Source organism: Trichechus manatus, unplaced genomic scaffold, assembly GCF_000243295.1.
Source record: "Trichechus manatus latirostris isolate Lorelei unplaced genomic scaffold, TriManLat1.0 scaffold00077, whole genome shotgun sequence".
Lineage (NCBI taxonomy): Eukaryota > Metazoa > Chordata > Mammalia > Sirenia > Trichechidae > Trichechus > Trichechus manatus.
This window is the reverse complement of record NW_004444013.1, coordinates 9,096,238-9,115,177: the sequence shown is the minus strand read 5'-3', so window position 1 is coordinate 9,115,177 and position 18,940 is coordinate 9,096,238. Positions and strand designations below refer to the sequence as shown.

Genomic DNA, 18,940 nt, shown 5'->3' with positions numbered 1-18,940 from the left:
CGAGCGTCCCTCAGGGCCCACGCAGACTCAGAAGGCGGCCGCGACGTCGACCCTCAGCTATAGCGGACCCCGTGGAATTCGGAGCGCCGCCGCACGTCCCGCCCCCGCAACGAATCAGAGAGGTCGACACATCGCTAGGTCCGCGCGCCCGGCAGCCAATCGCGGCGCGCGTGTGATCCTGTGGGCGCCCGGGCGGCTGGCGTTGGGGTCTGAGGCGGCGACGGCGGCAGTCGCTGCTGAGGCGGCCGCGGGCGCGGTTGGCGGCGGCGCTGCTTCGCGGAGCCGGCTGGTCTGGCAGTCGCTGGCGCCTGCCAGTGCGATCGGGCTGCCAGAGCAGGCGGCATGGCCCCCACCTAGGGCGGTAGACGAAGCGGCTGAGCCCAGGATGCTGGGGCGGCAGCGCCGCGGCTCCTCACGCATCCCAGGTAAGGGGACGCCGCGCGCTCTGCGAGTCGCCGCCACCCGGCTGAGAGCCTCGCGGGGCTCGGTGTTGGGCTCCTCGGCTCCGCGTAGCCTTCTGCCCCCGGCAGCTGCCCCCTGCCCCCCAGCCTGGCTCCCGCACCCCTTCCTCCGGTCTCCAGCGCGTCCCCGTCTTGGGCTTCCCTGTCGCCGTGGTCGGCCTCTGCCTTCACCCCTCCTTCCCCTGCTGCCTCTCTACGCGGGTCCCCTGTCCCAGCGCGCAGTCCTCGGGGCGCCTTCCCCGGGCGAGACCCTCCGCCCCGCGGGGTAGCACTCTTGTCTTCACCGCCACCCGGGCCACGCTTCCGAAGATCAGCCCCGTCCCTGTCCGTGCATTGTCGCCCCTCGACATTTCAGGTGTTGCCGGGCCTCGCCCTTCTGCCTCCAGACGCCTGCCTTCCTTCCCTAATCCATCTCATCTCTCCTCACTTTCATCCCCCGCTGTCGCCAAGACTTCTTCCTTTCCTTTACTCTGAAACCTTCAGTCACTTGACCCCTCGCGTTTCCAGTCTGCTGATCCATAGTTGTATTATCTTAATTCGTCTCTATATGAGCTGTGCCCATACTCTAGAAAGGCCCTTCTCCGGACTCTGGCACACAGTAGGCATGTTGGCCTCTTGCGCCTTCCAGGCCTTTGTGCTCCTCACGTGGTGGTAGCCAGAGGACCAGTATCAAAAGAGATTTGCTCCTCCACTGAAGAGGGGTCTCAGAGATGGAAGGACGAGTTGGTGAACTGTGGGTGTGATCAAGGGATTCAGTTTTCAATTATCTACTCAGTGCGTTTATTTAGAAGAGCAAGTATGCTTAGGCTGCTATTCAGGGAGCTTGGCAGTATAAGCTCCAGTGGTGACTGGACCTTTCATTTTAGGGAAGAAAGAGGCCCCACCTCAATGCTGAACTAGCATTGTATATAAGCAGTGTTTCACGTGTTTAGCTGTCATGGATAGTCCAGGTAGCTGCAGTGAATTTTCCTCCTTTAAGAACCTGGAGGAATCAGGTTTGGATTCCTTGGAATCAAGGGCTAAAGGGATCACATATGCTAGAAGTGAAAGTTTGGACAAGTTCCTCTCTAAGGCAGAGTAAAAGAGGAATTATCCTCCCCACCCCACCACCATACTTCCTTCTCTCTGATTGGTAGAGGAAATAGCTACTATACCAGAAGAAAATAAACGTGACTTTTTTCTTTTTTTAATTATAAAAGCAGTGTTACTGGCTTCATGCCCTTCTCGCCCCATTTGCTCTGCTGGTCTCCAAGCCTGGATGAATCAAGCAGTCAGCTTTTTCTGCTCCTGGGCTCCCCAGGGCAGGCTGGAAAAAAACACGTAACTAAGAAAACCATGTAACTAAGCTTCTAGGTGCTGTTCTAAACCTTCTGGATTTGAACTTTACGTGTGCTGTCAGCACTGCCTGGAGATCTTTGACTTGCTCCCTTATGTTGTAAAACCTAAATGGCTGTCTATATATATGTTTACCACTTTTCTGCAACTCTTTGCCCTACTCTTGCCTTCCTCTCATCATTATTTTCCCTCCTAATTCTCAGAAGAAATTGGTGGTCATCATTTTTGTCTGTACCTATTTGATTTCTGCTCTCCGTGGTGTCTCAGAGGAAGAGCGTCTTCTTTTTAAGGCTAGCATCTTTGATCTCTCCGTATGTACTCATTTTTTTTTTTCTTCTCAGCCTGGATACATGCTCAGGGTTCCACCATCCAAGACAAATAAACAAAAACCTACCCTTGATGCAAGGAGCCCTGGTGTGTCAGTGGTTAAGTGCTTAGCTACTAAACAAAAGGTCAGCAGTTTGAACCCACCAGCTACTCCGCGGAAGAAAGATGTGGCAGTCTGCTTCTGTAAAGATTACAGCCTTGGAAGCCCTATGGGACAGTTCTTCTGTGTCCTATGGAGTCAGAATTGACTCGATGGCAACAGATAACCCTTGATACTTCCCTTTCTTTTTTTCTCAGAATAACATGACATTCCTTAGGATTTCATTTTTCTTCTCTGTTTGCTCTCTAACCTCTTTGCATGATTACACTTCCTTTCACGGCTTCAAATTAGCCCTCATATGTGTACGGTTTTGAAAGACCTACTTTTATTTCCCATTTCTCTTGAACTTCAGGTCTCTCTTTTCACGTGTCTCTTGGATAACTATACTTTGATGCCCTGTAGTTGTGGTGTGCTGTCAATCAATTCCAACTCATAGCTGCCCTATATGGCAGAGTAGAATTGTAATCTTCACGGAAGTAGATCACCAGGTCTTTCTCCCACAGAGCTGCTGAGTGGGTTCGAGCCGCTGACTTTTCGGCTAGCAGCTGAGCACTTAACCATTGTACCACCAGGGCTCCTTGGATATCCTATAGGTCCTTCAAACCTGGTTATCTTTCCTTCCCCTTCCCTCTATCCATAACCCCCTCAACCACATACACAAATACCTCTTCTATTTTGTTTTAAGTCTCAGCCTAGAAACCTTTTCTCCTCAACGTTAAATTTACTATAGATCCTGTTCCTACCTGAAATTTTTGTCTTTTTCTTGTTGCCAGTAGATTGGTTTAGGCCTTGGTTACGTTTTTCCTGAACAGGGTCAGCAGCTGCCTCATGGGCCTCCTTGCCTCTGGATCTTGCACTCTAGCTTATCCTCTGCACTGCTGCTGGTTACATTTCTAAAATAGCAATCTGATCATGCCTCTTGTTTCCTTTAAAAATTCTCATTAGCTTTAAATAGGTAACATGATGAACCAGGTCTACCAGGTCTTCTGTAGCTTAGCCTCATCCTCATCCCTGGCCCTTTGGAATCCAGAGCTGAAAGCAGTTAAGGGAACAGACCATTCAATACAGTGTGATAAAGACTGACAGAAATGAGTACAGGGTATTCTGGGAGCAGCACCCTTGAGAGGATGAGGATAGAGTTCTGTCCACAGGCATCTGGTACTTTTTCTGACTCTCCTCCCTCCTCAGTCTGGGTTAGATGATTTTTCCTTGTGTTCCCAGAGCAGCCTGTGTATACTGCTACCTGCATTTTTACACTATTTTAGTGGTATGTTTTCTTATTTCTCTCCCCAACTAGTTAGTAAACTCCTTAAGAAGAGGGGCTGTGTTGTATCTCATCATGTCTCTAGTTTATAGCAAAGCACATAGTAGGTGCTCAGTAAACTAATGAAGTTTTCAGAAGAGATGATTCCTAATCTGAATCTAGACATTATGGAAATGAGAGAGGAGGTGGGCATCCTTGGAAGAGAGATTAATATACAAAAATGTGTGATAACCTAGCGTATTCAAGAAATAACTAACAATTTAGAATGGCTGGAAGAAGGGGGAGATTTGAGTTATGATGAAAGATGAAGCTAGGAGGGCATATATATGCAGTTGGAGAATGACCTTGTGTGTCTAATTGGCAGAGTTTGATCCTGATGTAGTGTGAAGCCATTGAGGGCATATATATGCAGTTGGAGAATGACCTTGTGTGTCTAATTGGCAGAGTTTGATCCTGATGTAGTGCGAAGCCATTAAGGGATTACACCTGGGAGGATCTTAGAAAGTCTGCCTCTTTCCTATCCCGGGATTCGTGTCTTGCTGCATGTCTTACTTTTTGCCTCAGCCATGTAAAATCACCTACATTACCTTAGCTTTGTTTGTGTTTCTCTCTCTCCGTGGAATGCCCTTTTCCTGTAGGTTATACATGCAGTAAAGCCTTCTCATGTCACTTTAAGGACTGAGGTCCACCTGACCAGTGTCATGATGTTTTCGGTTACCTCATGGACCTACAAAAGCAGGACAATGAATAAGGAAGACCAAAGAAGAATTGATGCATTTGAATTAGGGTATTGGCGAAGAATATTGAGTATACCATGGACTGCTAGAAGAATGAACAAGTCTGTTTTGCAAGAAGTACAGCTGGAGTGCTGCTAGGAAGCGAGGATGGTGAGACTTTGTTTCACATACTTTAGTCATGTTATCAGAAGGGACTGGTCCCTGGAGAAAGACATCACGCTTGGGAAGGCAGAGGGTCAGTGAAAAAGAGGAAGACCCTCAATGAGGTGGATTGACACAGTGGCTATAACAGTAGGCTCAAGCATAACAAGGATTGTGAGGATGGGGCAGGACTGGGCAGTGTTTCATTCTTATGTACATAGGATTACTGTGATTTGGAACTGACTTGACAGCACTTAATAACAACAAAGCCTTCTCATACCACTGCCTCCCCCCCAAATTCATCTTCCTCTTTATCTCTACTAACAAAGTATCTGTGATTGTTACATTTACATGTTTACATGTCTTTCTCATCTTTCTAGGCTCTAAGATTAGGGCTTTGAAATCAGGATAGGTTCTGAGTCATCTTTACATCCCTTTCTCTGGCAGTTAATGTGAATATGAGTGTCACGACTAGGTAAGTTTTGAGAAAGATCCCTCTGGTAGCATTGTGGAGAATGGTCTAGAGAAGGACAAGACTGGATGCATGGAGACCAATGAAGGGCTGTTACGGGACTCCAGGTGAAAGATGAGGAGGCCAGAGAGGCTGAGGGAATGGAGATGAGGGAATAGATTTGAGAGTGAATCAACCAAACAAAGAGAATTATTAGTGAGGTATGGGAGGTGAGGGAGAGAGGGAGAAGGAAGAGTCAAAAATGACTTCTTGATTTCTGGCTTGGGTGACTGTGCTAATGGTGGTTCTGTTCACCCAGCTAGGAAATACAGGAAATGGAACACATTTTGGAGGGAAAAGGGGAAATTCAGTTTTGGATCTGTTGAATGTGACGTACCTGTGGTACTATCAAGAGCCCCGGAAGGGAGCTTGAGACAATAATCAGGCCTGAAGATGAAGACGCATGTGGAGGGTCTGCATCAGGATGGAAGCTGAAATCATTAGAAGTAGGTGAGACTGCCTAGTCCAGTGATTTTCAACCCAGACGGTACTAAAAAACTATCCGGGGATCTTTTAAAGTAAGAACGACGTATCATCCACAGAGATTCTGATTCATTTGGTATGGTGTGGGGCCAGACCTTTTCATTTAAAAAACTACTTCCCAAGTGAAGTGATGTGCAGTTGGAGCTGAGAGCTGGGCTGAGAGCACAAAGAGGGAATGATAGAACTCTGGGGGACTTTAATTAAGTATTTAATTCATACTTTAAATATCAGGATAAATGTCACCTTTGTTGGCATGGTTAGTACTTTGGGACTTTGTACATCTTCTCTCATGACTAAGAGTTGATTTTTGATCACTGCCTTGCACAGTACTTGGTATGTTTTAGAAATTCAATGAAGACTGGTTGAATGAATCAGTTGGTAAATAATGTAAAACAGATCTGGAGTGCACGGTTTTGCAAGCTGACCAACTGTTTCTTTCTTGGCTGCTTAACAGATCACTAGTTGTACTTCCACAGTCATTCTTATTTCTAAAACACACACAAAAAATCTTTATAAATTAGAGTGGATTAGGATAAATATTACTTGCTCTATAATGACTTGGCTTTTAAGGTGGTTAAGCTGTGACAGTATTATAGAGGTTCATTCAGCCATCTTCTTTCGTAGATACTGTTTAAAATAGACTTTATTTCACATGGTTGAGGTATATAGATCTTGTATCTTTTTAAAACAAATAGCTCTGATTTTAGGCTGCTAAGCTTTGGAATTTTTAACTAGAATAACAACTGTCAAATTGATAAAAGATCTTGAACAGTGGCATAACTATTTCTTCTTAACTAAGAGAATTAGGAGGTAGGAATATGCTTTAAGCTCTATACCTATATGAATCTCACTGGCATTGGTTATGGGGGTGGAAAAATCTATAATTCCTAAATATTTAATTACTATTATAGGAAATACTGGTAATTTCTCATGTATTGATTACAGCATATTTTATAATTTCTCAGGCCTAGGATATAAACTGAGAAGCTCTTCGTCTTCCTGTTTTTCTTAAGATTTTGTGAGCTATTTCTCTGTATAGAATTCACTATTGACTGTTATTTTTCAGCACTCGAAAATGCTGTGCCACTGCCTGTGGATCTCCATGGTTTCAGATGAGAAATTCTGTTATTCAAATTTGTATTATAGGTAACATGTCCTTTCTTCCTGGCTGTTTCCAAGATTTTCTGTCTTTAATTTTCAGAAGTTTAATTATGATGTGTCTTGGCTTGGATTTTTTTTTAGCTTATCCTGTTTGGAGTTAACTAAGCTTCTCAAACTGTAGGTTTATGTCTTTGGTCAAATTTGGGAAATTTTCAGCCGTTATTTCTTGGAATACTTCACTGCCACTCTCTTTTTCCTCTCTTTCTGACGATACAAATGTTACATCTTTTGTTATTTTCCCATGGGTCATGAGACTCTTCTTTTTTTATTTTTGTCTATTTTTTCCTCTGTTGTTCAGATCGGACAATTTCTATCATTCTGTCTTCAATTTCACTGATTCTTTCCTTTGTCATATGCATTCTGCTGTTGAGCTTATGCAGTGAGTTTTAAAAATTTTGGTTGTTTTTCAGTTCTATAATTTCCACCTGGTTCGTTTCTGTATCTTCTATTTCTTTGGTGAAATTTTTATTTTTTTCAAGATTTTATCTAATTGCTCATTAAAGCATGATCCAAAAAAAAAAAACCCAAAAAACAAAACCATTTCTGTCGAGTTGATTCTGACTCATAGTGACTGTATAGGACAGAGTAGAACTGCCCCATAGAGTTCCCAAGGAATGCCTGGTGGATTTGAACTGCCAGCCTTTTGGTTAGCAGCCATAACACTTAACCACTACGTCACCAGTGTTTCCTAAAGCATGATGGCTGCTTTAAAATCCTTGTTAGATAATTTCAACATCTGAGTCCTTGGTGTTGGCATCTGTTCATTCTCTTCTCTCATTTGTGATTTTTCAGGTCTCGGTATAATGAGTGCCTTTTGATTGTATCCTGGACATTTTGGGTATTAACATTAGGAAACTCTGGATGCTTTTAAAATCTATTTTAGTAGGTAGTTACCCTAAAAGGTTTAGTATGTAGGTCCTGAACTACTTTTTTTTGGGTGACAGATTTAATGAGGTATACAGTCAGTCCTCACTATTCATGGATTCCATATTTGTGAATTCACCTATTTACTAAAATTTATTTGTAATCCCAAAATTAGTACTTGTGGAATTTTCTCAGTCATTTGTGGACATGTGCATATGCAGAATGGTGTGCACATTCTTAGCTGAGGTTGTACAAGGCTGGTTAGGTATACTCTAATTCAGTGTTTGCAAGGACTTTATAGGATGTAACTACTGTGAATAATGAGAGTTGACTATAATTCACGAGAGTTGACTATAATTCACATGCCGTACAATTCACCCATTTAAAGTGTGCAATTCAATGGCTTGCTTGTAATATATTCACAAGGAACCCTTGTGGCACAATGGGTAAGTACTCAGCTGCTGACTGAAAGGTTGGCGATTTGAACCCACCCAGCAGCTCTGCAGGAGAAAGACCTGGCAATCTGCTCCCATAAAGTTTATAGCCAAGAAAACCCTGTTGGGCAGTTCTGCTGTCACATGGGGTTGCTAACCCAAAACCGAAACCCATTGCCATCGAGTCAATTCTGGCTCATAGCGACCCTACAGGACAGAGTAGAACTGCCCCACAGAGTTTCAAAGGAGCATCTGGTGGGTTCGAACTGCCAACCTTTTGGTTAGCAGCCGTAGCTCTTAACCGCTATGCGACCAGCGTTTCCATGGCGTTGCTAGGAGTTGAAAATTGACTTGATGGCATCTAACAACAACAGTATGTTCACAGAGTTGTGCATTCATCACCACAGTTGACACTGAAGTATTTTCATTACCCCACAAAGAAACCATACACCCCTTAAGCCATCACTCTCCCTCCGCCCTGCCCCCATTCTCCCTATCCCTAAACAAACAAGCAAAAAAACCCAAACCCACTGCCATCAAGTCAGTTCAGACTCATGGCAACCTAGGCAACCACTAATCTATTTTCTGTGAATAGATTTGCCTATTCTGGACCTCATACAAGATGTGGTCCTTTGTGACTAGCTTCTTTCACTTAGCATAATCTTTTCAAGGTTCTTCAGGGTTGTAACATATCAGTTTTCATTTCTTTTTATTGCCAAATAATATTTCATTGTTGGGTATGCCACATTTTATTTATGTATTAATCAGTTGCTGGGCATTTGGGACATCTCCACATTTTGGCTGTTATGAATAATGCCACTGTGAACATGTACAAGTATTTTTGTGACTGTATTTTCATTTCTCTTGGGTATATACTTAGGAGTAGAGTTGCTGGCTCATATGGTAACTCTGTGTTTAACATTTTGAGGAACTGCCAGACTGCTTTCCAAAGTGACTGTACCATCTTACACTTTCACTAGCAATGTATGAGAGTTCCAGTTTCTCCACATCCTCACCAACTTTTTATTATCTTTCCTATTCTAGCCATCTTAGTGGATGTGAAGTGGTATCTCACTGTGGTTTTGATTTGCCAGTGGTTAAGAGCTTGGCTTAACCAAGGTCAGCAAATGTCGGCAGTTCGAATCCACCAGCTGCTCCTTGGAGACCCTATGGGGCATTTCTGTTCTGTCCTATAGGGTTGCTATGAGTCATAATCGACTGGACGGCAATGGGTTTGGTTTTTTTTTTTTTTATTGGCTAATGAAAAGGAGCCTTGGTGGCACAACAATGGTTAAGTGCTCAGCTGTTGACTGAAAGGTCAGTGGTTCAAACCCACCAGCCGCTCCCATGGGAGAAAAGACCTGGCAATCTGTTTCTGTAAAGAATGCAGCCTAGGAAGCCCTATGGGGCAGTTCTGCTCTGTTCTGTAGGGTTGCTGTGAGTCAAATGGACTTGATGGCACACAACAACAACAGTAGCTAATAATATATAATACCTTTTCATGTGCTTATTGGCCATGTGTAGTTCTTCTTTGGAGAAATGTCTATTTAGATGCTTTGACCACTTTTTAATTGAGTTGTTTGTCTTTTTATTGTTGAATTGCAAGATTTCTTTATATATTCTGGGTACAATTCCTTTATCAGATATGATTTGCAAATATTTTCTCCCATTCTATTGGTTGTCTTTTCACTTTCTTTAACCTGTACTTTGAAGGACAAAAGTTTAATATTTTGATGAAATTCAATTTACCTATTTTTTTCTTTTGTTGATTGTGCTTTAGTGTCATATTTAAGAAACTATTGCCTGATCCAGAGTCACAAAGATTTATTTCTATGTTTTCTGCTTAGGGCTGTATAGTTTTAGCTCTTACGTTTAGGTCTTTGACCCATTTTAAGTTAACTTTTGTATATGATATGAGGTAGGGGCCTAACTTCAGTCTTTTGCTTACATATGTCCTGTTGTCCCAGTACCGTGTGTCAAAAAGACTATTTTTTCTGCATTGAATTCTCTTAGCACCCTTGTCCAACTGGGATTTTGTTATTGTGTTGAATCTGTAGATCAATTTGGGGATATTGCTATTTTAAGAATATTTAGTCTTCTAATCCATAAGCAGGCGATGTCTGTTTTTTTAAATCTTCTTTAATTTCTTTCAGTAATTAAAAAAATTGTTTAGTTTGTTGTCATTGTTGAAAATATACACAGCAAAACATACATCATTTCAACAGTTTCTACACATGCAATTTAGTGAGATTGATTATATTCTTTGAGTTGTGTAACCATTCTCATGCTCTTTTTCTGAGTTGTTCCTCCCCCATTAACATAAACTTACTGCCCTCTAAGTTTCCTATCTAATCTTTTGAGTTGCTGTTGTCAGTTTGATATCATAGTTTTTAAAGAGCATGATTTCAGTAATATTTTATAGTGTACATTGTGCAAGTTTTGCACGTTTTTTGCTGAATTTATCCCTTTGTGTTTTATTCTTTTGATGCTGTTGTACATGGAATTGTTTTCTTAATTTTATTTTTGTCTTCTTAATGATTAGTACATAGAAATACAATTGAGTTTTGTATTCTGGTCTTGTATACTGCAACCATGCTGAGCTCATTAAATAGTTCTAATAGTTTTTTTTTTTTTTAACTTTGGTAAATATATATGTAACAAAGCATTAGCCATGTCAACAGTCTTCATATGTACACATATTGTTGTTGGTTGCCTTTGAGTTGATTCTGACTCATGGCAACCCCAAGCGTAGAACTGCTCCGTAGGGTTTTCAAAGCTTTGACCTTTTAAGCAGATTGCTAAGCCTGTCTTCTGAGACACCTCTGGCTGGGTGGGTTCAAACCGCCAACTTTTTGGCTAGTAGTGAAACGCTTAACCGTTTATGCCACCCAGGAACTCCCGTGTACAGTGAAGTGACATTAATTATGTTTATCATGTTTTTCAACCATCACTATTATCCATTTCTAAGTTTTTCCATCACCCTTAATAGAAGCTCATTATTCCCTAAGCAATGAGTCTACCTTTTCCCATCTTCCTGCCCACTCCTGGTAACCACTAATAAAGTTTGGTCTCTATATACTTGCCTATTCTAGGTCTTTCATGTAAGTGGAATCATACAATATTTGTCCTTTTGTGTCTGACTTATTTCACGCAGCGTGTTTTCAGGGTTAACCCATGTCATAGTGTGTATCAGGATTTCATTTCTCTGTATGACTGAGTAAGATTTCATTGTGTCTATGTGCCACATTTTATTTATCCATTCGTCTATTGATGGACATTTAGGCTGTCTCTGTCTTTTGGCTGTTGTTAATAGTGCTCCAGTGAACATTAATCTGTTTGCTTTCCTGCTTTTAATTCTTTTCGGTATATACCTAGGAGTGCCAGGTCATATGGTAATTCTATACTTAACTTTTTGAGGAACCACCTAACTGTTTTCCATAGCAGCTGTACTATTTTACAGTCCCACCAGCAATGGGATGAGGATTCCAGTTTCTCTACATCCTTGCCAACACCTGTTGTTTTCTGTCTTTTTTTTTTGGTTTTTTTTTTTTTTTGTGCTCTAGGTGAAGGTTTACAGCTCGTTAGTTTCTCACACAATAATTTATACACATATTGTTTTATGACATTAGTTGCAATCCCCACAGTGTGACAGCACACTCCACCTTTCCACCCTGGGTTCCCTGTGTTCATTCAACCAGTTCCTGTCTCTTCCTGCCTTCTCATCCTACCTCCAAATAGGAGCCATCCATTTGGTCTTGTGTATCTGATTGAACTAAGAAGCACACTCCTCACGTGCATTATTTTTTGTTGTATAGTCCTTTCTGAAGAGTGGGCTTCAGGAATGGTTTCAGTTCTGAGTTAACAGAGCGTCCGGGGGCCATAGTTTCAGGGATTCCTTCAGTCTCTGTCAGACCATTAAGTCTGATCTTTTTACGTGAATTTGAGTTCTGCTTCACACTTTTCTCCAGCTCTGTCCGGGACTCTCTGCTGTGCTCCCTTTCAGAGTGGTCATTGGTGGTAGCCAGGCACCATCTAGTTCTTCTGGTCTCAGTCTGGTGGAGTGTCTGGTTTATGTGGTCTTTAGTCTCTTGGGCTGATATTTTCCTTGTGACTTTGGTTTTCTTCATTCTCCTTTGCTCCAAGTGGGATGGGACCAATTGTTGATGCATCTTAGATGGCCGCTCACAGACTTTTAAGACCTCAGACGCCACTCACCAAAGTGGGATGCAGAAAATTTAATAAACTTTGTTATGCCAATTGACCTAGATGTCCCCCAAAACTATGGTCCCCAGACCCCCACCTCTGCTACTGTCCCTCAGAGTGTTTGGATGTGTCCAGGAAAATTCTTAGCTTTTGCTGTGGTCCAGTTCTGCTGACTTCCCCTGTATTGTGTATTGTCCTTCCCTTCAAAGAAGTTGATCCTTGTCTACTATCTAGTTAGCGAATACCCCTCTCCCTCCCTTCCCACTCTCGTAACCATCAAAGAATGCTTTTTTCTGTGTTTAAACCGTTTTTGAGTTCTTGTAATAGTGGTCTCATACAATATGTGTCTTTTTGTGACTAATTTCACTCAGCATAACGCTCTCCAGATTCATCCATGCTGTGAGATGTTTAGCTGATTCATCATTGTTCTTTATCGTTGCATAGTATTCCATTCTGTGAATGTAGCATGTTTTGTTTATCCATTCGTCTGTTGATGGGCATATAGGTTGTTTCCATCTTTTCGCTATTGTGAACAATCCTGCAGTGAACATGGGTGTCTGTATGTCTATTCATGTGGCAGCTCTTATTTCTCTAGGATATATTCCTAGGAGTGGGATTGCTGGATCATCATATGGTACTTCTAGCAGTGCCAGATTGTTTTCCAAAGTGGATGTACCATTTTACATTCCCACCAGCATTGCATAAGTGTTCCAGTCTCCCCACAACCTCTCCAGCATTTATTATTTTGTGTTTTTTGGATTAATGCCAGCCTTCTTGAGGTGAGATGATACCTCGTTGCAGTTTTGATTTGCATTTCTCTAATGGCTAATGATCGTGAGCATTTCCTTATGTGTCTGTTAGCCGCCTGAATGTCTTCTTTGCTGAAGTGTCTGTTCATATCTTTTGCCCACATTTGAATTGGGTTATTTGTCTTTTTGTTGTTGAGGTGTTGCAATATCTTGTAGATTTTAGAGATTAAACACTTACTGGATATGTTGTAGCCAAAAATTTTTTCCCAGTCTAGGTTGTCTTTTTACTCTTGGTGAAGTCTTTTGATGAGCATAAGTGTTTGATTTTTAGGCGCTCCCAGTTATCTAGTTTCTCTTCTGGTGTTTGTGCATTGTTAGTTATGTTTGTATACTATTTATGCCATGTATTAGACATAGGGCTTCTAGCATTGTTCCTATTTTTTCTTCCATGATCATTATCATTTTAGATTTTATATTTAGGTCTTTGATCCATTTTGAGTTAGTTTTTGTGCATGGTGGGAGGTATGGGTTCTATTTCAGTTTTTTGCAGATGAATATCCAATTATACCAGCACCATTTATTAAAGAGACTGTCTTGACCGCTTTTAACGGACTTTGGGCCTTTGTCAAGTATCAGCTGCTCGTAGGTGGATGAATTTACTTCTAGATTCTCAGTTGTGTTCCATTGGTCTATGTATCTGTTGTTGTACCAGTACCAGGCTGTTTTGACTACTATGGCAGTATAATAGGTTCTAAAATCAGGTAGTGTGAGGCCTCCCACTTTGTTCTTCTTCTTCAGTAATGCTTTACTTATCTGGGGCCTTTTCCTTTTCTGGATGAAGTTAGTGATTTGTTTCTCCAACTTGTTAAAAAATGTCAGTGGAATTTGGATCAGGATTGCACTGTATCTGTAGATCGCTTTGGGTGGAAGTGACATTTTCACCATATTGAGTCTTTCTACCCATGAATATGGTATGTTTTTCCACTTATGTAGGTCTCTTTTGGTTTCTTGCGGTAGTGTTTTGTAGTTTTCTTTGTATAGGTCTTTTATGTCTCTGGTTGGATTTATTCCTAAGTACTTTATCTTCTTGGGGGCTGTTGTAAATGGTATTGATTTGGTGATTTCCTTTTTGAAATTCTCTTTGTTGGTGTAGAGGAATTCAACTGATTTTTGTATGTTTATCTTGTATCTTGATACTTCACTGAAATCTTCCAGTAGTTTTCTTATGGATTCTTTGGGGTTTTCTGTGTATAAGATCATGTCATCTGTGAATAGTGATACTTTAGCTTCTTCCTTACCAATTTGAATGCCCTTTATTTCTTTTTCTAGCCGTATTGCTCTGTCTAGGATCTCCAGCACAATGTTGAATAAGAGTGGTGATAGAGGGCATCCTTGTCTGGTTCCCATTATCAAGGGGGATGCTTTCGACTGTAGTAGTTTTTTAATGATTCATTGGGATTTTATATATATACAGGTTAATTCATCTCTGAATCTAGTTTTATTCTTTTGTTTCCAATCTGGATGCCTTTTAATTTACTTTTCTTGCCTAATTACTATGGCTAGAGCCTCCAGGACAGTGTTGAACACAAGTGGCCAAAGTAGTCATCCTTGTCTTAGTTCTGAATTTAGGGGGAACCATTAAGTATGATGTTAACTGTGGGCTTACCGGGATGCCCTTTTTCAGGTTGATGAAGTTTTCTTCTCTTCTTAGTTTGTTGAATGTATTTATCATGATGAAATGGTGTTGGATTTTGTCAAATGGTTTTTCTGCACTTGATCATGTGGGTTTTTTTTCCTTTATTCTATTAATATGGTATATTAAATTGATAGATTTTCATATGTTGACCTACCTTGCATTCCTAGGATAAATTCCACTTGGTCATGGTGTGTAATTCTTTACATACATTGCTGGATTTGGTTGGCTGATATTTTGTTCAGGATGTTTACATCTATATTCATAAGGACTATTCTTCTGTGGTTTTCTTTGTCTGGTTTTGGTAGCAGGGTAAAACTGGCCTCATATAGTGAGTTGGAAGTGTTCCCACCTACATTTTGTGAGAGTTTGGCAAGGATTGATGTTAGTTCTTCTTTAAATGTACGGTAGAATTCAGTGAAGCCATCGGGCCCTGAACTATTTGTTTTGGGAGGTTTTCTGGTTATTAATTTAACCTCTACTCATTATAGGTCTATTCAGATTTTCTGTTTCTTTTAAAAAATAATATATTGAGGTGAAATTCAGATGGCATAAAATTAATCATTTTAAAGTGACAATTCATTGGCATTTAGTGCATTCACAGTGTTGTGCAACCACCATCTTTATCAAGTTCTGAAACATTTCCATCATTCTAAAGTAAAACCTCTTACCCATTAGCAGTGTCTCCTCATCCCCCAACTTCCATCCCCTGGCAACCACCAATCTGTGTTCCATCTCTACGGATTTATCTATCCTGGGTATTTCATATAAATAGAATCATATAATATGTGGCCTTTTTGTCTGACTTCTTTCACTAAGCATAATGTTTTAGAGGCTCATCCAAGTTGTAGCATGTATCAGCACTTCATTTCTTTTTGTGGCTGAATAATATTCCTTTGTATGCATATACCACAATTTGTTTATCAGCTCATCTGTTGGTAGACTTTTATGCTATAGTCCAAAATCTGTAGTCAGGTAACAGGCAGGAGATTCCTGTAGTCCTGTGTTCCACATCCATAGGGTAGGTGATGGGAAGAACAGAGCAGTTCTGGCAAAATATCTGTTTATAGTTTTGGGGCAGAATACACCCTAGGGAAAACTCTGTTTTTGCTTTTAAGCCCTTCAACTGATTGGATGAGGTCCACCCACATAGTGGAGGGTAATATGCTTTACTGAAGGCCAACTGATTTAGTCACATGCTGTTACTTCATAGTAGCATCAAGACCAGTGTTTGACCAAACAGCAGGGCACCGTAACCCAGCCAAAGTGACACATAAAGCTAACCTTCACAGTGCATATGTGGGTGCGCTTGATGATGTCCCGTAGGTGTCTGAGGCTGTGTTCATTTGTGTGTGTGTATGTGTGTGTGTGTGTGTGTGTGTGTTCTTCAAACTGGGTAATTGATCTGTCTTCAACTTCGTTGTTTCTTCTGCCAGCTTAAATCCACTGTCAAGTCCCTCTAGTGAATTTTTTATTTCAGTTATTGTAGTTTTCAATTCTGGAATTTCTATTTTTTTTAAATACTTTTAATCTATTGATAGTCTCTATTTGGTGAAACATCATTCTCATAATTTTCTTTAATTGTTTGTACATGTTTTTCTTTAGCTCTTTGGACATATTTCAATGTTTTGTCTTTGTCTAGAAGTCCAATATCTGGGCTTCCTCGGGGATAGTTTCTATTGACTGCCATTTTTTCTCCTGTGAACGGGCCTTATGTTTCTTTGTGTGCCTCATAATTCTATGTTGCAACCTAGACATTTAAAATAATATAATGTGTCTATTCTGAAAATCAGATCACCTCTTTCCAGGGTTTGCTGTTGTTACTGTTTATTTAGTGACTTTCATGGACTAATTTTGTAAAGTCTGTGTATTCATTATCCTGTGCAACCACTGAAATCTCTGCTTGCTTAACTTAGTGGTCAGCTAATAATTTGATAGATTTCCTTAAATGCCTTGAACCAATGAGTCTCTTAGTCTTTGCTGAGGGGCTGTGTGTGTGTGTGTGTGTGTGTGTGTGTGTGTGTGTGTGTGGTGGCACTCCTCTATTAATGCTCCAGCAGTTTACATTGTGCCTTAGCCTCACTTCCTGGTTGTGCAGCGCATCAAGGTCAGCCAGAGGTGAGTGATTAGGGCCTTCTCATATCTTTCCTGGGCATGTTCATGCCTTCTAGATTCCCAGGAATATGTGTGAGCTTTTCTAAGCCCTCTGTGGACATCTCATTCTCCAGTTATTCCTTTTCAATTTTTTGGCCAATGTCTTCATTGCTCCAACTATTAGTGCTGCCTCAGGCAGTTGGGACATTAAACAATTGTCTCTGATTGTTCTTGACAAATGACCTGGGGATAGGGCTATTCACATTGAAGGGGCTCTGAGTCAGGTCAAATAAAGGTAAGCCCCGAGAAGGGTGCATTTCTAGTGAGCTGCTAGACAGGTTAACTAGTGACAGTTCTCTGCGGATGGGGCTTTTGGGGGCAGCCCTACCCCATTCTGGCGTCTCAAGTGGCTGATGTGCTGCTGGTTTTCATAGCTACTGTGGTTGCGAGGCTGTTAGTTTTTAAGGCTCCACCAAGCTGGGAGAGGGGGAAATAGGGCAAGTTAAAATGCCACAGAGGCCACTCTTCTTACTGAAATTCAACTGTTTTTCTTTTTTTCATTGTTGTACTTTAAGTGAAAGTTTACAATTCAGGTTAGTCTTTCATACAAAAATGTATGTATACATTGTTATATGACCCTGGCTGCTCTCCATATACTGTGACAGCACACTCCTCCTTTTCACCCCTGATTTCCCATGTCCATTCAACCAGCTCCTGACCCTCTCTGCCTTTTCATCTCACCTCCGGACAGAGGCTGCCCATTTAGTCTCATGTATCTACTTGAGCTAAGAAACACACTCTTCACGAGTATCATTTTATGCCCCTTAGTCTTCAACTGTTTTTTTTTTGATTGAATGCTTTTTTATTGTTGCAAGCCCTTGGTTAATTTTCAGTGTTCTGAAGAAGTTGATTTTGACTGTTCTTGCCAGTGTTCTCACTGCTTTTATGGAGGAGTGGATTTTCGTAAGTCCCTTCTTTGCCATTCTGGAGTGCTTCCTCCAGCCATCTCTTACATTCATGTAATAGAGGGGTTCCTTCATTGCATTTTAACAGATTTGTGTAGGTCACTGACAACTCTGAGTTTCTGTAATTCCATTTTTCTAGTTTTATGCACCATTATTCCCCACACTCTGGCTAAGGTGATTACTTAATATTTTCTGAATATGGGCTATCCTCTTCCACTTTGAGACTGCTTGTTATGTGGTTTGCTCTGCTGAAAACACCCTTTCTTACATCACCCCCACATTGGGACTCTTGTTTATCCTCCAGGATTCATTCTGATGGCATTTTCTTCTTATACCGTTTTCTGATCTCATGGATATGACCTTCCTTGAAAGTACCATGTCTTTGGTCATACCTTATGTATGACATTTTTTTAAATTTCGTCATGTAGTATGTATAGTTTCTTGGATTTTCCCCTGCTAGATTACCAGTTCACTGAAGGCAGATAATGCATCTTACTCATTTATATCCTCAATAGCATTTTTTAAATTGAAGTGTATGCATAGTTGGCGTAACAAGAACATTACACATTTTAGGTGGTGTTATTGGGGATTATATTGTATTCATTCGTTATTAATCTCAAAGAAATTTTCCATCTTCGAAAAATTAAACAATACATAGTTGAATATATGCTATAGTATATAATAATACTGGGAAAGTTGTAAGAAGTCATAACAATAAATGCAAAATTCAGTTTTGCTCATAGAAATTGTTATGATAGTAGTTTCTGATCAAAGATTTCATGCCAAGCTTTTTATAGAAAATATCTCAGAATTCTAGCTATGACTAACTTTGTGTCAGAGGTATAGTTTCCCAGAGCAGAAGTGGGAACTACTTACATATGAGTGTCTGGTCTAATGCAAAATTAAACTGATAAAAATCTCAGAGAAGGTAGAGCTATTTGCCAAGCTAATTTCTAGCCTCCATATACATCTATTATATCTTAAGACCAGATCGAGCTCCCCGTTCTTTTTTTTTTCTTTTGTTGTAGTTTAAATGAGGTTTACATTTCAAGTTAGTCTCCCATACAAAAATTTATACATACATTGTTATATGACCCTAACTGCTCTCCCCATACTGTGACAGCACACTCCTCCTTTCCATCCCTGATTCCTCATGTCCATTCAACCAGCTCCTAACCCTCTCTGCCTTCCCATCTCACCTCTGGACAGGAGCTGCCCATTTAGTCTCTTCTATCTACTTGAGCTAAGAGGCACACTCCTCACGAGTATCCCTTTATGTCCCACAGTCCAGTCCAATCCCTGTCTAAAGAGTTGGCCTCAGAAATTGTTTTAGTTCTGGGCTGATAGAGAATCCAGGGGCCATGCTTTCTGGGGTATCTCCAGTCTCAGTCAGACCATTAAGTCTGATCTTCTTATTA

At 41.0% G+C, this 18,940-nt stretch overlaps 1 protein-coding gene across 2 annotated transcripts in view; it reads left to right on the top strand.

The window, feature by feature from the left end:
• Window positions 1-203: 203 nt before the first annotated feature.
• TPST1 (tyrosylprotein sulfotransferase 1) overlaps window positions 204-18,940 on the top strand; it is a 112,546-nt gene continuing 93,809 nt past the window's right edge. For both annotated transcript variants that reach the window (XM_004380781.2, XM_023735311.1), the window contains exon 1: window positions 204-425. The gene's annotated coding sequence lies outside the window, so the exon portion shown is untranslated. The remainder of the gene's footprint in view (window positions 426-18,940) is intronic.